Below are 17,888 nucleotides of genomic sequence, written 5' to 3' on the forward strand. Positions count from 1 at the left end.
CTCTTCGGCTCTTAATTAATTCCAACGCAATCGAGCTAGGCCGCGTTCAAATCACGCATCATTTACAAAGGTGACTGTAGTAAGCGTCAGGATCTCGGGGCCAAAATCCTGACTTCATTTCATTCAAGAAGAGCTTGGCTGGTTTAAGAGACCGTGAGATAATTTTTTTTTTCCCCAAGGGCGTAGTCTTGAGCTGGGTCATCCATTTGGAGAGATGACGGAGCGACTTTTAAAAAAGAAAAAGAGTCAAGATGGATGGAAGATCATTATAAAGAGCGATCCAACCCAGAGCTCAGGAGAAATTTCTTGACCGTGAGAACAATTAATCAGTGGAACGACTTGCCTCCAGAGGTTGTGGGTGCTCCATCACTAGAGATTTTTAAGAAGAGGCTGGACACCGTTTGTCTGAAATGGTCTAGGTCCGTGGTGCTGAACCTATGACACGCGTGCCACAGGTGGCACGCAGAGCCCTCTCTGGGCACGCGCGCCAGTCCAAGGCCCTCAGCTGGGTTTTATAAAACCTTTTCGCTTTAGGCCTCCGTTGCCATGTGCAAAAAAAAAAGGTTCAATCAATCAATCAATTTCAACTTCTCGCGGGGGGAAAAAAAGATCTCGCAAAGTGGGAATTGATTGCTTGAATTTTTTCGTCCCACCCAGTCTGCCGTTACCACCGCAGCCACGCCCACCCAATGGGCCACGCCCACCCCATGGGCCACACCCACCCCGTGGGCCACACCCACCCCGTGGGCCACCCGGTACCCGACGATACATAAGTGGGTTTTGGGTTGCAGTTTGGGCACTCGGTCTCTAAAAGGTTCGCCATCCCTGCTCTAGAGTCTCCTGCTTGAACAGGGGGTTGGACTAGAAGACCTCCGAGGTCCCTTCCAACTCTGTTATTCTGTGAAGGCTGGTAGTTATTAACAGACCTGCCCTTTATAAATCTGACCACTCCTCCAAAAAGAAGGCTAAGACCAGGTGGCAATAACTAGGTTTTGAAACTACCAAGAAGCCAACATCCTGCATTTCCTCTTTTTTTCTACCCACCCAGGTTTTGGTCCACAGATGAAGGAGGACAAAAGAAATCTATAGTAACAATCTCTTTCCTTTTCTCTCCCTTTCTAATTATGGGAAACCTGCTAACTATGGCTGTCAGGGTGCAAACTGCAGCAAAGTGTAGAGCAAGCTGAAGAATGCTATGCATGCTCTTTCCCAGTTCCTCTGGAGAACTTCCAATTTGTAACCCTGCCTAACCAATACTCAAGAAATGAGAGAAACCTGCGACGGGGTATTTACATGACAATGTACTTTCAGAGGTTAGGATGTCCTGTTTGTTTTGTTCTGCTCAAAACACACGCTTGCTCATACCTGCTGAAAAGTAAAGTGGTTGGGTTTTGTTTTTTTAAAAAACTCGGCACGACTTACTCCAGTTTTAAGTATTTCTTCTAACAGAGGATTCCTCATCTTTGCCAAAATCCAGAAGTGGAGTATACAGATCTTGCCTGGGATAAATGATGGCTTTATTCAAGGCGCTTCACAGGTCTGACACTGTCTCTAAAATAGACAAGCAGACTATCCACCAAGTCATAGGATTAAATACCACTTGTTTATATAGTCTGATCGAGACTCGTGATAATAAATCTGGATGCTAGCAAAAGACAAACGGATGCAGAATAACCTCTTGAATAAAAATTGCAGTTGGGCCTGAAATGTATCTAGATCCGTGGTGGCGAACCTACGGGTGGCACACAGAGCCCTCTCTGTGGGCACGCGTGCCACGGGTGGCACACAACCCTCTCTGTGGGCACGCGCGCCGTCGCCCCAGTCCCAGGTCTTCAGCTGGGTTTTATAAAACCTTTTCGCTTTAGGCCCCCGCCGCCATGTGCAAAACAAAAAAAGTTCAATCAATTTCAACTCACGGGGAAAAAAAAGATCTCACAAAGTTGGAATTGATTGATTGAACTTTTTAGTCCCACCCAGTCCCGCAGCCATGCCCACCCAATGGGCCACACCTACCCAACTGGCCACGCCCACCCAATGGGCCACGCCCACCCACACCCGACGATACATAAGTGGGTTTTGGGTCGCAGTTTGGGCCCTCGGTCTCTAAAAGGTTCGCCACCACTCATCTAGATCAAGGATGGAGGGAGGGAAGGAGGGAGAAGGATGGAAAGAAATAGAGGAGAGGGAAGGCATTGTGTGTCTCCACAATCTATACAATTGTGACCAAATCACTCAGCCTTGGTGAGAAGTGCTATTTATGATGTTGCCAGGAAGTAATCGGGTGGCTGTTTTCATAGCTTCTTATTTCTGAGGTTGAGAAAGCAAGGAGCCAAATTCTCGCTCCAGAGTTGCACCATTTAAAATGGATGGATCGGACCATCTTGAGTCCATAAAACATATCAGTCAACCAGGCCATATTTTAAACCTGACTGTACTTGACTTTCGAATTTGGAAATTACCCCAGGTTGGATAACTTCTCGTGGACAACATCTGTGTACGTGTTTGCTAAAATTGACGGCACATCAAGACTAAAGCACCGAATTAGTGCAAGGTTAAACAGAGCTGTTTGTCTGGAAGAAGAGGGCCATGATGATAGAGCTTCGGGCAGATTGAAACATTAGTGAGCTTTCTTCTTCTCTCTTTGAAACTTTCCAGCCTGTATTCTCCAGATGCATCAGAATTATAAGGCCAAAATTCCTTGACGATTCTGGCGATTTGTAGTCCAAACACATCTGGAGGTTTCGGGTTGAAAATTTCTACCTTGGTAGATTTCCACATGCTTTCCGCTTCCCTTCAATGAGAGTGATCTCAAGTTGAACCGTCTTCACCGCTGCTATCCGAGAAAAAACAACCCTAAAACCTTAAAAAAAAATCAGTCTGGGCAGCCTGTGCCCCTGTTCTAGGTTTTTTTTTTCTTTTAAGCTGTCGACAATATCTCGCACCTCCAAATCCGTGTGGTTGTTATAGGAGCCACTGCGGTGCCATTCCTTCTGTTTGTATAAACATCGGTGAAAGAATCCCGTCTCCGCAGGACGCTTCCAGAGGAAACTAAAAAGAAAGTGAGGATGGATTGAATCTGATATGAAGTGCCTGCCTGCAAGTTCTCTAGAACGGCAGCATTTCGGAAGGCAAATTGTTCGAGGGCAGTGAAGGCCAGTTAAAAGACGCACCAAAGCTAAGCCAGACTTTAATCAACTCAATTGGTGGACGGAGTTAGTAGCATAATGGGAGCAGATTAATGGCCAGGAATGGGCACAGTGCCATTTTCTCATTTTTACGTATCTTGGTAGGGATCTAACTAATTTCCTGCCTCGCTACCCGTGAGGTTAACTTTGTGACGTCTTATTATAGAGGGATGTTTTAGTCACCAGCCCCACACATCCTGGTGGCTTGAGTTTTCTCTGTCCTGTCTTTATCTCAGCAAGATGGATGGACAGAGGGATGGAGGTGATGAAGGGATGGAAGGATCAATGGACTGATGGATGGATCAATGTACAGACAGATAGGATGGATGGATGAAGATAATGGAGAGATACAAGAATTATTGCTTGGAATCACAGAATGGGGAGAAGCCATTAAGTCCCAGTCCTCTGTTTCATGCAGAAATTGTAAAAACACAGAATGTCAAATGCTACAGCTTTGCGGTGGGGGTGTGTGATTGTTGTCGGGAAAGGGACGCATAGATCTTCCCTTCATTCTGTACTTCCAGCGATCACACAATCTGTCCCAACTGAGCAGCTCCAGCTTAGAAAAGCTGGGTTTCTTTTTCTTTAAATTTTTTAAAGCTAATTCTCCCCAAAGCTAAGCTGGGATCAAGCCTGCTTAAAACATGGATAAGAAAAAACTCCCAGAAAAAAAAAATCCCAGGGCAATCTGCTAGACTGGAAAGTTAAAACAAAACTGCTGGAAGACGTTAAAAGGAAAATTGCTTCCACACGGCTATCCTCCGAAATAAAAACAACACGGGCATGTCTGTGTTCAAATACACTCTGCCCGTTGCTTTACGCTGCTTCTTTGCCGGGAAACGCACAGCCAGGCAAGGAGGAGGGATAAAACGGGGAATTAGCCTTGAATCTTTGTGCAACCACAAGAGAATGCTAGGACTGAAGCCCACCGAACTTCCATGGGACCTTATCTGTTTGGTCCCAAGGGAAGGCAATCTCTGCCGAGATTCTTGTAGTCTGGGCAGAACACAATAACACTCAGCTCTGAGCTATACATACTCTCTTCCATCCGTATTTCCTGAAATACTGAAAAATACTGAAAAAGTTGACACGATCCACTTTGATCTTCCTTCCACCTGTTTCTTTTATTGCCGTCTATTAGCAGAATGTTTTATGGTACCTAGTAGACACAAATTGTTCCAATCGCAGCCGTAAAACATGGGCACTGCAGAGATGTTAGATAAAGATTTGGCTCCGGGGCTCAACCAGTTCTTTGAACTAGATTTCTCCCGTCAGATGCTGCCTGTCTTATTAAGAAGATTCTTGGAAGAGGTGCCTCCCAAACCTCTGGCTCTGGCTCTGTTAAAAGAAAAAAAGAAAAGAAAAGAAAAGAAAAAAAAGCAATGCCAATTCCGCCAGGGTTGCTATAAACACACCCCAGCCCAACAAACAGAAGACGGAGTGAAATATATCGATATGCCAGGCTTTTAAACATGAAAAACCTGCAGGCGTCACTTTCCGAAAATAGTTTGGAAGCCAACTTTATTTGCAGTTTGACTGGGGAATTTCCAGTGGGACTGCTATTATGGGTCAGGAGAGGCCAGAACTTTTAAGAGATAGAAAGCAGGAAAAAAAAATTAAAATGATTTGTCCTTTAAAAAAAAAAGGAAAAAAAAGTGTGCGGTCTTGATTTCGGTTAAAATGTCTTGCTTGAAATCACGATTTTTCCAATTCAAGCCCAAAGATTCACCGAAAGTGCTTCTTGCACGCTTTATCTGTCCTGCAATATTAAGGATGACTACTAGGTGGCAGCAAAGAGCTTAATTTTATTTTTATTTTTTTCCCCCTTCAATTCTGCTGCTTTCCCTTGAAAGAGTTGGATTTTTGCAGTCTGAATAAGGCACTCCGTTCTTTGGCTGTTTAGAATTAACCTGTGTTTTCCTTCCCTTCACCGCAGTGCAATTTTATTTTATTTTTTATTTTTTTTTATTTTTTTAACCTCACAGATATAACAAACGCAGCCAAAGTTGTTTTTTGCAATTAAGGTGTAATGCAGTTTAGGTCTTGTATTCCAAATTGACAGACACATTCAGCTAGTTAAAGAAAGTAATTACTTGCTGTCAACTAATTGCAAATATATTCAGCACCTTGTGTCTCAGCGTTACCAAGCTCACAAGATGGCCGTCAAGATAAATAGGAAAGAACAATTGACCTACAGAAAAAAAGCTTTGAAGAAAAGCTAGGGCTTTTATTTTTCCCCACCCTAAAGTGGAAATTGCATCTTTGTCCTTGTTGCACCTTTAAGCTTTGTGCCAAGAAGATCAGTCTTGATCCTGATCTGAGAACTAAAGTGTTACAAGTCAGTTACCTCTTTCCCTCAGAAATCGTAGAGACCCATCCGTATTAGAACATAGAATATAATAGGGTTGGAAGGGACCTCAGGGGTCTTCTAGTCCAACCCCCTACTCAAACATGAGACCCTATCCCAGGGGTCTTCAAACTTGACCCTTTGATGACTTGCGGACTTCAACTCCCAGAATTCCTCAGCCAGGCACGCTGGCTGGGGAAGCCTGGGAGTTGAAGTCCGCAAGTCATAAAAGGGCCACGTTTGAAGACCCCTGCCATACACCATTCCGGACAAATGGCTGTCTCCAGCCTCTTACGGAAGACCTCCATGGCAATAATTAATACACCAATATATTTTCTTATTATTCAGTTATATTATGGTAATTTATAAATGGTGTTTACAATAACAGCAAGGGATTTATGTACTCCTCAGCTATAATTGGGGATTACGGCATCCCTGTTGTATTCTCTGCTTACTGAAAATTCTGCATTGAATAGCCATCTTTTGAAACAACCTCAGGCAGTCCTTGACGTACGAACACAGTTGAGCCATACTATATATGTTGTTAAGTGAAACAGTTAAGTGGATTTTGCTCCATTCGACGACCTTCCTTGCCACAGTTGTGTTGAAGGGAAAGTCTTCACCATGGTTCAGTCCAAGCCGGGAATAAACAACATGGTGACTGCTTTAGAAAGAAGGTTGCAGTTTATTGAAGAGGAGAGCCAGAAAGAAAGATGGCTTTGGAAGAAAAGAGAGCAAGCATATGTAGGGAGTGGGTTTTTATACCCTCTGGAGCCTTTTGTTTGGAGTTGTTTCCTGTTCCTGTTTGAACATTTGTATTTCCTGTGTCATGTATTCTGACCTGAGTCTGGGTGTGCCCTTTGGCATCTGTGGGTTAATCCTATTATGTCCTGTCTTAGAGTTTGGGTGGGGTATGTAGATTTTAGGTGTCTTTGTCTTCTTAATCTTCTAGCTGGGGGCCTCCAACCTTCCTGAATGGATTATTACATCTGCATTTCTACAGAGCTGATTTCTGCTCGGGGGAGGGAGACTTGGGGCTATTAAAAAAACTGGCCATGCTTTTCTGCCTCTTTAAGATCCTTTGAGGAAATATAATATTCGGCCCTTTTAATATTTCCTTCTCAGGGGGGCTGACTTCCCACGGTTGTTAAGTGAAACACTGCAGTTGTAAAGCCAGCAAGCCGGTTGTTAAGTGAACCTGGCTTCCCCATGGACTTTGCTTGTCAGGAGGTCACAAAAGGGGAATCACGTGTCCCTGCAATCATCATAAATATGAGGCAGTGGCCAAAGCATCTGAATGTAAATCGGGTGACCACGGGGATGCTGCAAAGGCCGTAAGTCTGAGAAATGGTCATAAATCACCTTTTTTCAGTACTGTTGGAGGCTGTGCTGGAAAAGCTTCTAGCAAGGCGAGGCTGATGCAGCTCTAAGAAAAAGATACCGGTACAAATTTGTGGGGAGAGAGAGATTGAGAGAAAGAGAGATTGAGAGAGAGATTGAGAGAGAGAGTAAGAGAGAGAGATTGAGAGAGATTGAAAGAGAGAGAGATTGAAAGAGAGACTGAGAGTGAGAGACCGAGAGATTGAGAGAGATTGAAAGAGAGATTGAGATTGAAAGAGAGAGATTGAGAGAGATTGAAAGAGATATTGAAAGAGATTGAAAGAGAGAGATTGAAAGAGAGAGATTGAGAGATTGAAAGAGAGATTGAGAGATTGAAAGAGAGAGATTGAGAGACAGAGATTGAAAGAGAGAGATTGAGAGAGAGAGATTGAAAAAGAGAGAGATTGAAAGAGGGAGATAGAGATTGAGATTGAGAGACCAAGAGAGAGAGATTGAGAGAGAAGAAAAGAGATTGAGAGAGAGAGAGAGAGAGATTGAAAGAGATTGAGAGAGGCAGAGACTGAAAGAGAGAGATTGAGAGAGAGAGAGATTGAGAGAAAGATTGAGAGAGAGAGATTGAAAAAGAGAGAGATAGAGAGAGATTGAGATTGAGAGACCAAGAGAGAGAGATTGGAAGAGAAAGGGATCGAGAGACAGATTGAGATTGAAAGAGAGAGATTGAGAGATTGAAAGAGAGAGAGATTGAGAGACAGAGATTGAAAGAGAGAGAGAGAGAGAGAGAGAATCCTGGTAAGATCACTGGACTCGTTTCCAGCCTTCCCTCTGAACAATATCACCTCATTCTTGGCTTTGCGGAGTCATGGCTCCTGCACAGGGGAGATTGTGCAACAGCTGATTTGGAATTTGCCTTTGCCAGACAGCGAAGCGTGATTGCACAGATCCACCCCGCCCTTCATTAGCGTCAGGGATATTCCTTCACACCCTGTCCTGCCTAGCAGAGGGAGGGCTGCACGTATGCTCCCAGACAGCCAGGCTACTGCACTTTTTGCCTCTAATTAAACATGATTGCGAAGAGCTGAGGACCAAGCATAGTGGAATCTGGGCTTGTAAAGTACCTGCAGAGATAACATCTGGTAGCCTTCTTGAAGCAGAATCAGAAATTTTGCAGCCCATCATTAAGAGTGCCTGCTGGAGCAGTGGATGGCAAACGAGCAAATTCGGTCCAGGTGATGCAACCCTCAATGCACCAGCTTCGATTCCCATGTCTTTCTCCTATGTCCAGGACCGAGAACACGTTCATCCACCTTCAGGAAGTGATCTCAACGTTTCTTACAGAATACAGAACAGCTGAGTTGAAAGGGACCGTGGAGGTCTTCTAGTCCACGTCCTGCCCAAATAGGAGACCTTAACACCATTCCAGACAAAAGGCTGTCCAATCTTTTCTTTAAAAAAAACAACCCTCAGTGTTGGAGTACCCACAACTTTTGAAGGCAAGCTGTTCCAACTGGTTAATTGTTCTTCTAACTGTCAGGAAGTTTCTCCTGAGTTCTGGGTTGGATCCCTCCTTGATAAATTTCCGCCCATTGCTTCTTGTCTTGTCCCTCAGGGGGTTTGGAGAATAGGTTGTCCCCCTCTTCTCTGTGGCAGCTCCTCAAATATTGGACGGCTGCTATCATGTCACCCCTGGTTCTTCTCTTCATTAAACTAGACATACCCAGTTCCTGCAACCGTTCATCAAATGTTTCAGCCTCCAGCTCTCTAATAATCTTGGTTGCTTTTTCTGCACTCTTTCCAGAGTCTCAACATCCTTTTTTGCATCGCGGTGACCACAACTGGACAGAGTATTCCAAATGTGGTCTTACTGAGGCAACATATAGTGGTGTTAACACCTAATGTTTAATATTTCTTCTTCCAGACCAGATTTTTATGGAAGGTGAGTCCCCGGGCTGCAATCATAATCATAATCATAATGTTGATGGAAAAGTCTTCATCGTGGTTCAGTCCAAGCCGGGAATAAACAACATGGCGTCTGCTTTAGGAAGAAGGTTGCAGTTTATTGAAGAGGAGAGACAGACAGGAAGATGGCTCTGGGAGAAAAGAGAGCGAGCACATGTAGGGACTGGGTTTTTATACCCTCTGGAGCCTTTTGTTTGGAGTTGTTTCCTGTTCCTGTTTGAACATTTGTATTTCCTGTGTCATGTATTCTGACCTGAGTCTGGGTGTGCCCTTTGGCATCTGTGGGTTAATCCTATTATGTCCTGTCTTAGAGTTTGGGTGGGGTATGTAGACTTTAGGTGTCTTGGTCTTCCTAAGCTTCTAGCTGGGGGCTAGAATAATAAAATAATAAAAATAATCCAACCTTCCTGGATTATTTACATCTGCATTTCTACAGAGCTGGTTTCTGCTTGTGGGAGGGAGACTTGGGGCTATTAAGAAAAACTGGGCATGCTTTTCTGCCTCTCTAAGATCCTTTGAGGAAATATATTTGTCTGCCCTTTTAATATTTCCTCCTCTGGGTGTGGGGGGGGGCTGACCTCCCACAATAATAAAAGCAATTGGTCACATCTCATCTCCCACTGAGAGAGATGGTGTTTGGTGTTCCAAAGGAGGAATCATTAAGGATAGTCATCCTGCTGCTTTTTCAAGCTTGAGAGCAGACATGTTGCATCACGGACTGAACGCACAGACTGTAAAACACAGCCCTTCTGCATGTTGGAAGGCTGACGTCCGGAGGTGGCGAGGGGGAAGCGCGGGCCACTGAGTGAGCAATGCTTCACTGGCGGGCAGAAGGGATCCGAGGAGGACTTGTGGCTTCTTGGAGAAATCAAACGGGCTTGGGGAGTGGTGAGAAAGTTGCTTTCCCAGAAAATGCTTCCCAGAAGTTTGGCCGTGTGTGTCGCAAGGAGAACATTAAAAAAAAAAGGAAAAAAAAGTTGTGCAATGTCCAGCTGCAAGAAGGCTTTGGCTAATGGAGCCGAACTCTGTGGCAAAAATGAGCTTTCGTCAACAGAGGAGATGAATGACACGCAAGCGGATTAAGGCCAAGATGTTGACTTTTAACAGGAGAACTGGTAACATTTGTCTACCTAGCCCAAGCTGTAAAGCGGGGATGTCCAACCTTGGCAACTTTTAAGACTTGTGGATTTCAACTTCCAGAACTGCCCAGCATTCTGGCTGGGGAATTCTGGGAGTTTGAAGTCCACAGGTCTTAAGATTTCCTGCTGTAAAGCATGCTTTCCAATCCTTACTAAAGATAATTCAGACCCTAAATAGGAATAAGAATAGGAATAGGAATAGAGCTGGATGTTGTGATTCAGGGTCAGCCTGTGGGTTCGGCAGTTGGGTCGGACGTCTCAGAGGAGGAGGGGGGGGTGTTGAAGACCTTGCTGAGGGGGTTGAAGATCTTGCTGATGAGAGCCCTCAGCCAGGCCCCTCCCACTTGGTCACCACGGAGACCCAGCTGTGTGAGCCTGACAGCGTGGATGAAGATGACCCACAGCTGGCCCTGTTCAAGGACGCCCGACGCAGGAGGCAGTCAATTAGGAGTAAACAGAGGAAGGCAATGGGGCTTCTCGGAAGGAGGCAGAGAGAAGCCACGCCCTGAACTCTATATAAGGGGAATGTGTGGGGAGGGCTGGTTTGCTGAAGGCAACCGCTTGGATAGTTCATGTTTCTTAAAGCTCCTGTTTCTTGGTTTGTCTTGTTCTGTTTGTTTTTGTGGTAATAAATTTGGCAGGCGTAATTCCAGCCTCTTGCCTTCTTGAAAAAGGGGTTGTCCCTGCCTTTTCTGCAGGGCCGGTAGCAGGCTGGTACAGAACACTGGAAGGGACCTTGGAGATCTTCTAGACTAGCCCTCTGCTCAAGCAGGAGGAGCTGCACCAACTCAAACAGGTGATTGTCCAGTCTCTTTTTAAAAACTTCCAGCGATGGTGCGTCCACGATTTCTGGAGGCAAGCTGTTCCATTGGTTAATTATCCTCACTGTCAGGACGTTTCTCCTTAATTCCAGGTTGCTTCTCTCTTTGATCAGTTTCCAGCCGTTGTTGCTTGTCCTACTTTCTGGTGCTTTGTAGAATAATTTGACCCCCCTCTTCTTTGGGGCAGCCCCTCAAATACTGGAAGACTGCTATCATGTCTCCCCTATTTCTTCTTTGCTTTAGGCTAGCGAAACCCAAGCTCTGCAGCCGTTCTCCGTACGTTTTGGTCTCCAGGCCTTTGATCATCTTAGTTGCTCTTCTCTGAATTTTTTCTCCCCAGATTCTCAACATCTTTTTTGTGATAGGGTGACCAAAATTGGCTGCAGTATTCAAGGTGTGGTCTCTCTAGGCTTTATAAATATAAATGAGCGTCTCCATCTTAAAAAATAAGGACAATTTTTTTAACTATTGTAATAGTTTCCTTTCTCACCTTCGTAAGGCTATGTTTTATAACGCTGAAGTGTCATAAAAAGGAGGGGCCTTTGCACAACTTCGTGTGGTGTGCCAGTTACACCCATTCTTGGACCCATGTGCCCTTCTGATAGTCACCCACGCCTTGGTCACCTTCCATCTGGATTATTGTAGTGTGCTGTACAGAGGGGCAGCCCTTGAAGAGTATCCTGAACAGTTTTGCACAAGCCTAGACTTGACACACAGTCAGGTGTAGGATTGTACAAAACTGTTTGGGATACTCTTCAAGGGCAGCCCCATGTAGAGCGCATTACAATAGCATAGCATAACAGTACAGTGCAATAGTATAAAACACGGGCTGCCACCTGGGCTTCCAGGTCCAAGTCAAGGCAGAACACATAAAAAGGTCTTGTGTGGTCGACGGGCGTTTTTAATCTACGTAATCTAATATTTATATGACTAATTTTGTTTGCTGATCAGCTTTCAACCTAATAACTTTATTTCTCTTGATGGCTTCCATCAATTAAAAACAGCTTAAGTCCATTATTGATGATGATGATGATGATGAACGATCAAGTTGGTGTCAATTGTTAGCAGCTACTCAGATTTTCCCCATTATGATCTGTCCCATACAAGGTCCTTCAGATCTTCCAACCATCCAGCCATTGCTCTTGTAACTGAGCCCATCCAGTTTTCTGCTGGTCATCATATCTATCTATCTATCTATCTATCTATCTATCTATCTATCCATCCATCCATCTATCTATCTACCATCTCTCCTCTCTCTCTCTATCTATCATCTCTCTCTATCCATCCATCCATCCATCTATCTATCTATCTATCTATCTATCTATCTATCTATCCATCCATCCATCTATCTATCTACCATCTCTCCTCTCTCTCTCTCTCTCTCTATCTATCATCTCTCTCTCTATCTATCCATCCATCCATCCATCTATCTATCTATCTATCTATCTATCTATCTATCTATCCATCCATCCATCCATCCATCCATCTATCTATCTACCATCTCTCCTCTCTCTCTCTCTCTCTCTCTCTCTCATCTCTCTCTCTATCTATCCATCTATATCTATCTATCTATCTATCTATCTATCTATCTATCTATCATCTCTCTCCCTATCTATCTATCTATCTATCTATCTATCATCTCTCTCCCTCTGTCTATATCTATCTATCTATCTATCTATCTATCTATCTATCTATCTATCTATCTATCTATCTATCTAATCTATCATCTATCTATCTATCTATCTATCTATCTATCTATCTATCTATCTATCTATCATTTCTCTCCCTCTGTGTCTGTCTGTCTGTGTGTCTATCTATCTATCTATCTATCTATCTATCTATCTATCTATTGTCTCTCTGTCTGTCTATCTATCTATCTATCTATCTATCTATCTATCTATCTATCTATCTATCATCTCTCTCTTCCTGTCTGTCTGTCTGTCTGTCTCTGTCTGTCTGTCTGTCTATCTCTATCTATCTATCTATCTATCTATCTATCTATCTATCTATCTATCTATCTATCTATCATCTATCTATCTATCTATCTATCTATCTATCTATCTATCTATCTATCTATCTATCTATCTATCTATCTATCTATCTATCTATCTATCTATCTATCTATCTATCTATCTGATTTGTTTACTACCCAACTTGCCTAGAGGTGACTCTGGGCAGCTTCCAGAAATCAAAAGCCAATTAAACATTGAAAGAATAAGTGCTCATAATATAATGTTAAATTGCAATTAAAAAGTTGGAGATGGATGGAGCAGGATGCGCCTGGGTGTGTGTGTCTTGTTTTAATCAGGCCCCTCCAGAGCGAGGCCCACCCATTGGGGCCCCAGGCGAATTGGCACAGCCCCATCCTCAGACTATTAGGGAAGGGCAGAAGGGTTCAAATCTCACTTTGGGGGGGGGCAGGATGTGGCACAGGGGCAGGCACCATTACAGAAAAGACACTCCTCCTGGACCCCACTGGCCAGAATTCCTTAACTAATAGGGTCCCCCCCCTTCTGCCAGCACCGGTGGGGGTGGGCTAGTCCCATGGGGGTGAGACGGCTCCTCAGATAGCCTGGATCCATGCCAATAATGGTGCCAATTGTCACCTTGAACTGCACCCAGACGCAAACCAGCAACTGGTGCAGCTCAGGGAATAGCAGTGCAACATGGGCCACACTCGGGCTGCAAAAATTGCTCATGTTTCCAACTCTAGGGGCTGGTGCTCATCTCCGTTTCAAAGCCAAAGAGCCAGCGCTTGTCCAAGGACGTCTCCGTGGTCATGTGGCCGGCATGACTGGAGGCCAAAGGCGCACGGAACGCTGTTACCTTCCTACTGTAGTGGTCCCTATTTTTCTACTTGCATTTTTTACGTGCTTTCGAACTGCTAGGTTGGCAGAAGCTGGGACGAGTAACAGGTGCTCACTCTGTTACGTGGCACTTGGGATTCGACCCGCCAAACTGCCGACCATCTGATCGACAAGCTCAGTGTCCTAACCCACTGAGCCACCGCATCATTAAGGACATGTAAATTGATGGCCTGGCCTAAAAGTCATCGTTTTGTCTCTTCTAATCTTTATTTGAATTACAGAAACAATATTGACATGACCGAGGAACATTATCAAAGCAGTTATGACAAAGCCTTAAATCTGGAAGCATATAAAACAGGTTTAAAATTTTAATATTTGTATTTTAGGCATTTTCAGCAAAACACAGGATTCGTATCCCAAATAGAGATTTATCCTATATTATTCAGCCACCTTAATTAACTCCTCAAAAGGATGTTTCATCAAGGTGTTGTCGAGTGAAGAATGAAATAATAAAGTTTCACGGGAGGAACAAATAATGTGGAAACGCCTGCCTCATACAAAGAAGGCAAACAAGTTTAAGGGAAAAATGATCCTCTTCCATTCCCACCACCGTCTCCCACGTTTCTACGCTTTTGACCAGAGTAGTTTAGAAAACAAGAAGCACAGATTTTCAATTTATTAAGAAAAAAAATAGTTTGAAGCGCATCATATTCTCCAGCGGACATTCTTGAAAAAAAAAATTCTTTAATCAATTTATACTTGCTGGGCAACTGTTATTTGGCTTGCAACAAAATATTGAGCGCTGATTAAAAGCAGCAGCAACAAAAAGAACAATCCAGCACTAACCCCATCAAGGTCCTCAGGAGGCAACAGCATGATAATTGAATAATCCACAAGCATCACTTGAAGGCACGGTGAAATTAATGCAGCGCTGAAGAACAGGAAATTCTTGCGCTCTTGAGGCTCAGCAGTCTTTCTGGAGGAGGTCAAGGAGAAGTCAAATGCTAGAATCCCAACCGTTGAAGGATTCAGAATGAGGCGAGTAAATAAATCGACATAATAAAAGATGGCTGGTCACGTTTTAGGAAAGAATACGATGTGGGTGCGTATAGGCGTGTCAGGTGCAAGCAGCCACAGCCACTGGTTATTGATGAGGATCAATAACCTAATGAAATCATCTGTCTTACAAGAATCTCCTCACATTGCTTGCCTACCCCTGGGAACGGCCGGAGAAGGCTTCCTGGATCTTGGGGAAGGATTCCAAGCTATGCCTTCACTTGACCCTTCCTTCCAGCCCGGCTGGCAGTTTCCCAACAAGTTAAGATCAGGAAAGAAGGAAGCCTGGTTTTAGAGAGGATGAGGTTGAAAGAGGAACCATCTCCTCTGATTTTATCCTTAATGCTTCCCCCCATATTATTTGATAATAACAACAACAACAACAACAACAACAACAGAGTTGGAAGGTACCTTGGAGGTCATCTAGTCCAACCCCCTGCTCAGTCAGGAAACCCTATACCATTTCAGACAAATGGCTGTCCAGTCTCTTCTTAAAAACTTCCAGTGTTGGAGCATTCACAGCTGTCTGAAGGCAAGCTGTTCCACTGCTTAATTGTTCTAACTGTCAGGACGTTTGTCCTTAGTTCTAGGTTGCTTCTTGTTCTGTACCAGCCTACTACCAGCCCTGCAGAAAAGGCAGGCACAACCCCTTTACAAAAAGGCAAGAGGCTGGAACTAAGCCTGCCAAATTTATTGACACAAAACAGAGCAAACAGAGCAAAACAAAAACACGAACCATGAAACAGGAGCTATTCAAACAGTTGCCTTCAGCAAACCAACCCTCCCACACATTCCCCTTTTAAACAGTTCAAGGCGTGGCTTCTCTCTGCCTCCTTCCGAGGTGCCCCATTGCCTTCCTCTGTTTACTCCTGATTGACTGCCTCCTGCGTCGGGCGTCCTTGAACAGGGCCAGCTGTGGGTCATCTTCATCCACGCTGTCAGGCTCACACAGCTGGGTCTGCGTCGTAACCAGATGGGAGGGGCCTGGCTGAGGGCTCTGTGGAGCCTCAATACTATCCTCATCAAGGTCTCCAACACCCCCCTCCTCCTCCTCTGAATCGTCCGACCCAACTGCCGAACCCACAGGCTGACCCTGAATCACAACACTTCTCTCCTTGATGAGTTTCCATCCATTGCTTCTTGTCCTGCCTTCAGGCGCTTTGGAGAATAGCTTGGCTCCCTCTTCTTTGGGGCAGCCCCTGAAATACTGGAAGACTTGCTATCGTGTCCCCCCTAGTCCTTCTCTTCATTAAACTAGACCTTCCCAATTCCTGCAACCGTTCTTTGTATGTTTTAGCCTCCAGTCCCCTGATCATCCTTGTTGCTCTTCTCTGCACTCTTTCTAGAGCCTCAACATCTTTTTTACATCATGGTGACCAAAACTGGATGCAGAATTCCAAGTGTGACCTTACCAAGGCCTTGTAAAGTGGCATTAACACCTCACATGATCTTGACTCTCTCCCTTTGTTAATGCAGCTTAACACTGTGTTGGCTTTTTTGGCAGCTGCAGCACACTTGCTGGCTCCTATTTAAGTGGTTGACCGCTAGGACTCCGAGATCCCTCTCACAGTTGCTACTAATGAGCAAGGTACCACCTATACTATGCCTGTACATTTGGTTTTTCTTGCCTAAATGTAGTGATGTGGCTTCTTGATTAGGCTGCTGTTTTACTGTTTGTTTGACTGAGTTGGTATTTCATTGAATTGGGGTGTTGTTCACAGCTGGGTTTGTCAGTCTATAGAATTTGTTATTCTGTTTATGCTTGTTTGGTGGCACAGATACATGACGATCTTGTGGACTGTTTTTTTTTAAAAAAAATAGAGATTTTACTTTGCAAGCTCTCATTAACTTTTTTTGGGGAAAAAGGTTTTCCCAATCCGACTTTATATCATTAGATGGGAATCTCAGGTAGAAGAGAATGTGCATTTGCCAGGTAAGATATTTTTGTAAGATATTTTGGACAATATCCTTTGTGGGTGAAAATTAGATGGGTAAATTTTCACATCTGGGCAAAATCTAGCTAATAATCTATAATACGAGGAAGTTCACTGATATTTTAACCACCATTCCTAGGTGTCAGATTATCCACTCTTCAAAAGGGGGAGGTTTTTATATAAACTTAAAAGAAATCACCCTAACCCCTGTAACGAAAGAATGATGAATTGGGGCGGAGAACATATTGAAGAACGCACCATTTGTGGGGCTTTTTAAAAAAATTTATACATGGATTTTTATTTGCCTTTCCTTTGAAATTCGGCCGATAAAATCAACAAGTGTAAACAAAAAAACCCCATCAACGAGTCCTAAGTTGCATCTTTGGCAATCTCTTCGCTGCGTTTCAAAACAAGAAGGGCGCGTGAGTTGGAAATCTTTATATACTGGTAATTTATCGCAAGATAGGAGGACCCTGGGTGGGTTCAACCAAAGGCGGTGAAGAAAACTAGGACAACGGTCGGGCTTCATTGGCTTGCAATGATCTCAGTCTCTCTGGAGACTGGAGTTTTTTTTTCTACAATTGCAAAATACTATCTGGAGTCCTGCAGATAGATGAAGCAAGCATATATCCATTTCCTTGAGCCTCAGCCGGGTGTGGCTTGACACGCCAAAATTTCACTGCATACGTATTTTATCTGCTAAAGGCAGTTGGCCCTGTTAGAACTGTCCTTGCTCTTTCTTTTGAAAAGACAGTCCCACGAGCCAAGCCTTTGGGATGGGGGGGTTAGGCCATTTTTTCCTGGGAGAAAGGGACACAGGGAAGGAAAAAGGAAGGGAAAGAGTCAAATTTCAAAGGGAACAAAGAGAAATGACGGATAGCCCAAGAGGGGGGATAAAAGAAAAACCCCCTTGGACTGTTTTTGATGGACCCGCGAGAAGACCGTTATTAAGTTGCATTAAAGGGGATAGCTGCTCGTTCTTGGGACCTCTCTGCTTCGGCTCTCAGCGGAGAAAGGAAAAGGGATAAATACCTTCTTTAAACTCGGAAAGAATTTTTGTTAAAAAAAAAAAAAAGAATATCCAGGAAGAAAGCCAGCTCCGCTCCGCAAAACCCCAAAGTCATTTTAGAAGGAAGGAAGGGAGGGAGGGAGGGAGGAAGGAAGGAAGGAAGGAAGGAAGGAAGGAAGGAAGGAAGGAAGGCCCAATAAAGATGGTGTGTTGCATTGCCGTTCTCAGGGCTTTTTTTCTCATAGAACGCTCAGAACGGAGTTCCGGTACCTTTTTTGGATGGAACCTTGTAG

Source organism: Vipera berus, assembly GCF_964194415.1.
Source record: "Vipera berus genome assembly, chromosome: 7".
Classification (NCBI taxonomy): Eukaryota; Metazoa; Chordata; class Lepidosauria; order Squamata; family Viperidae; genus Vipera; species Vipera berus.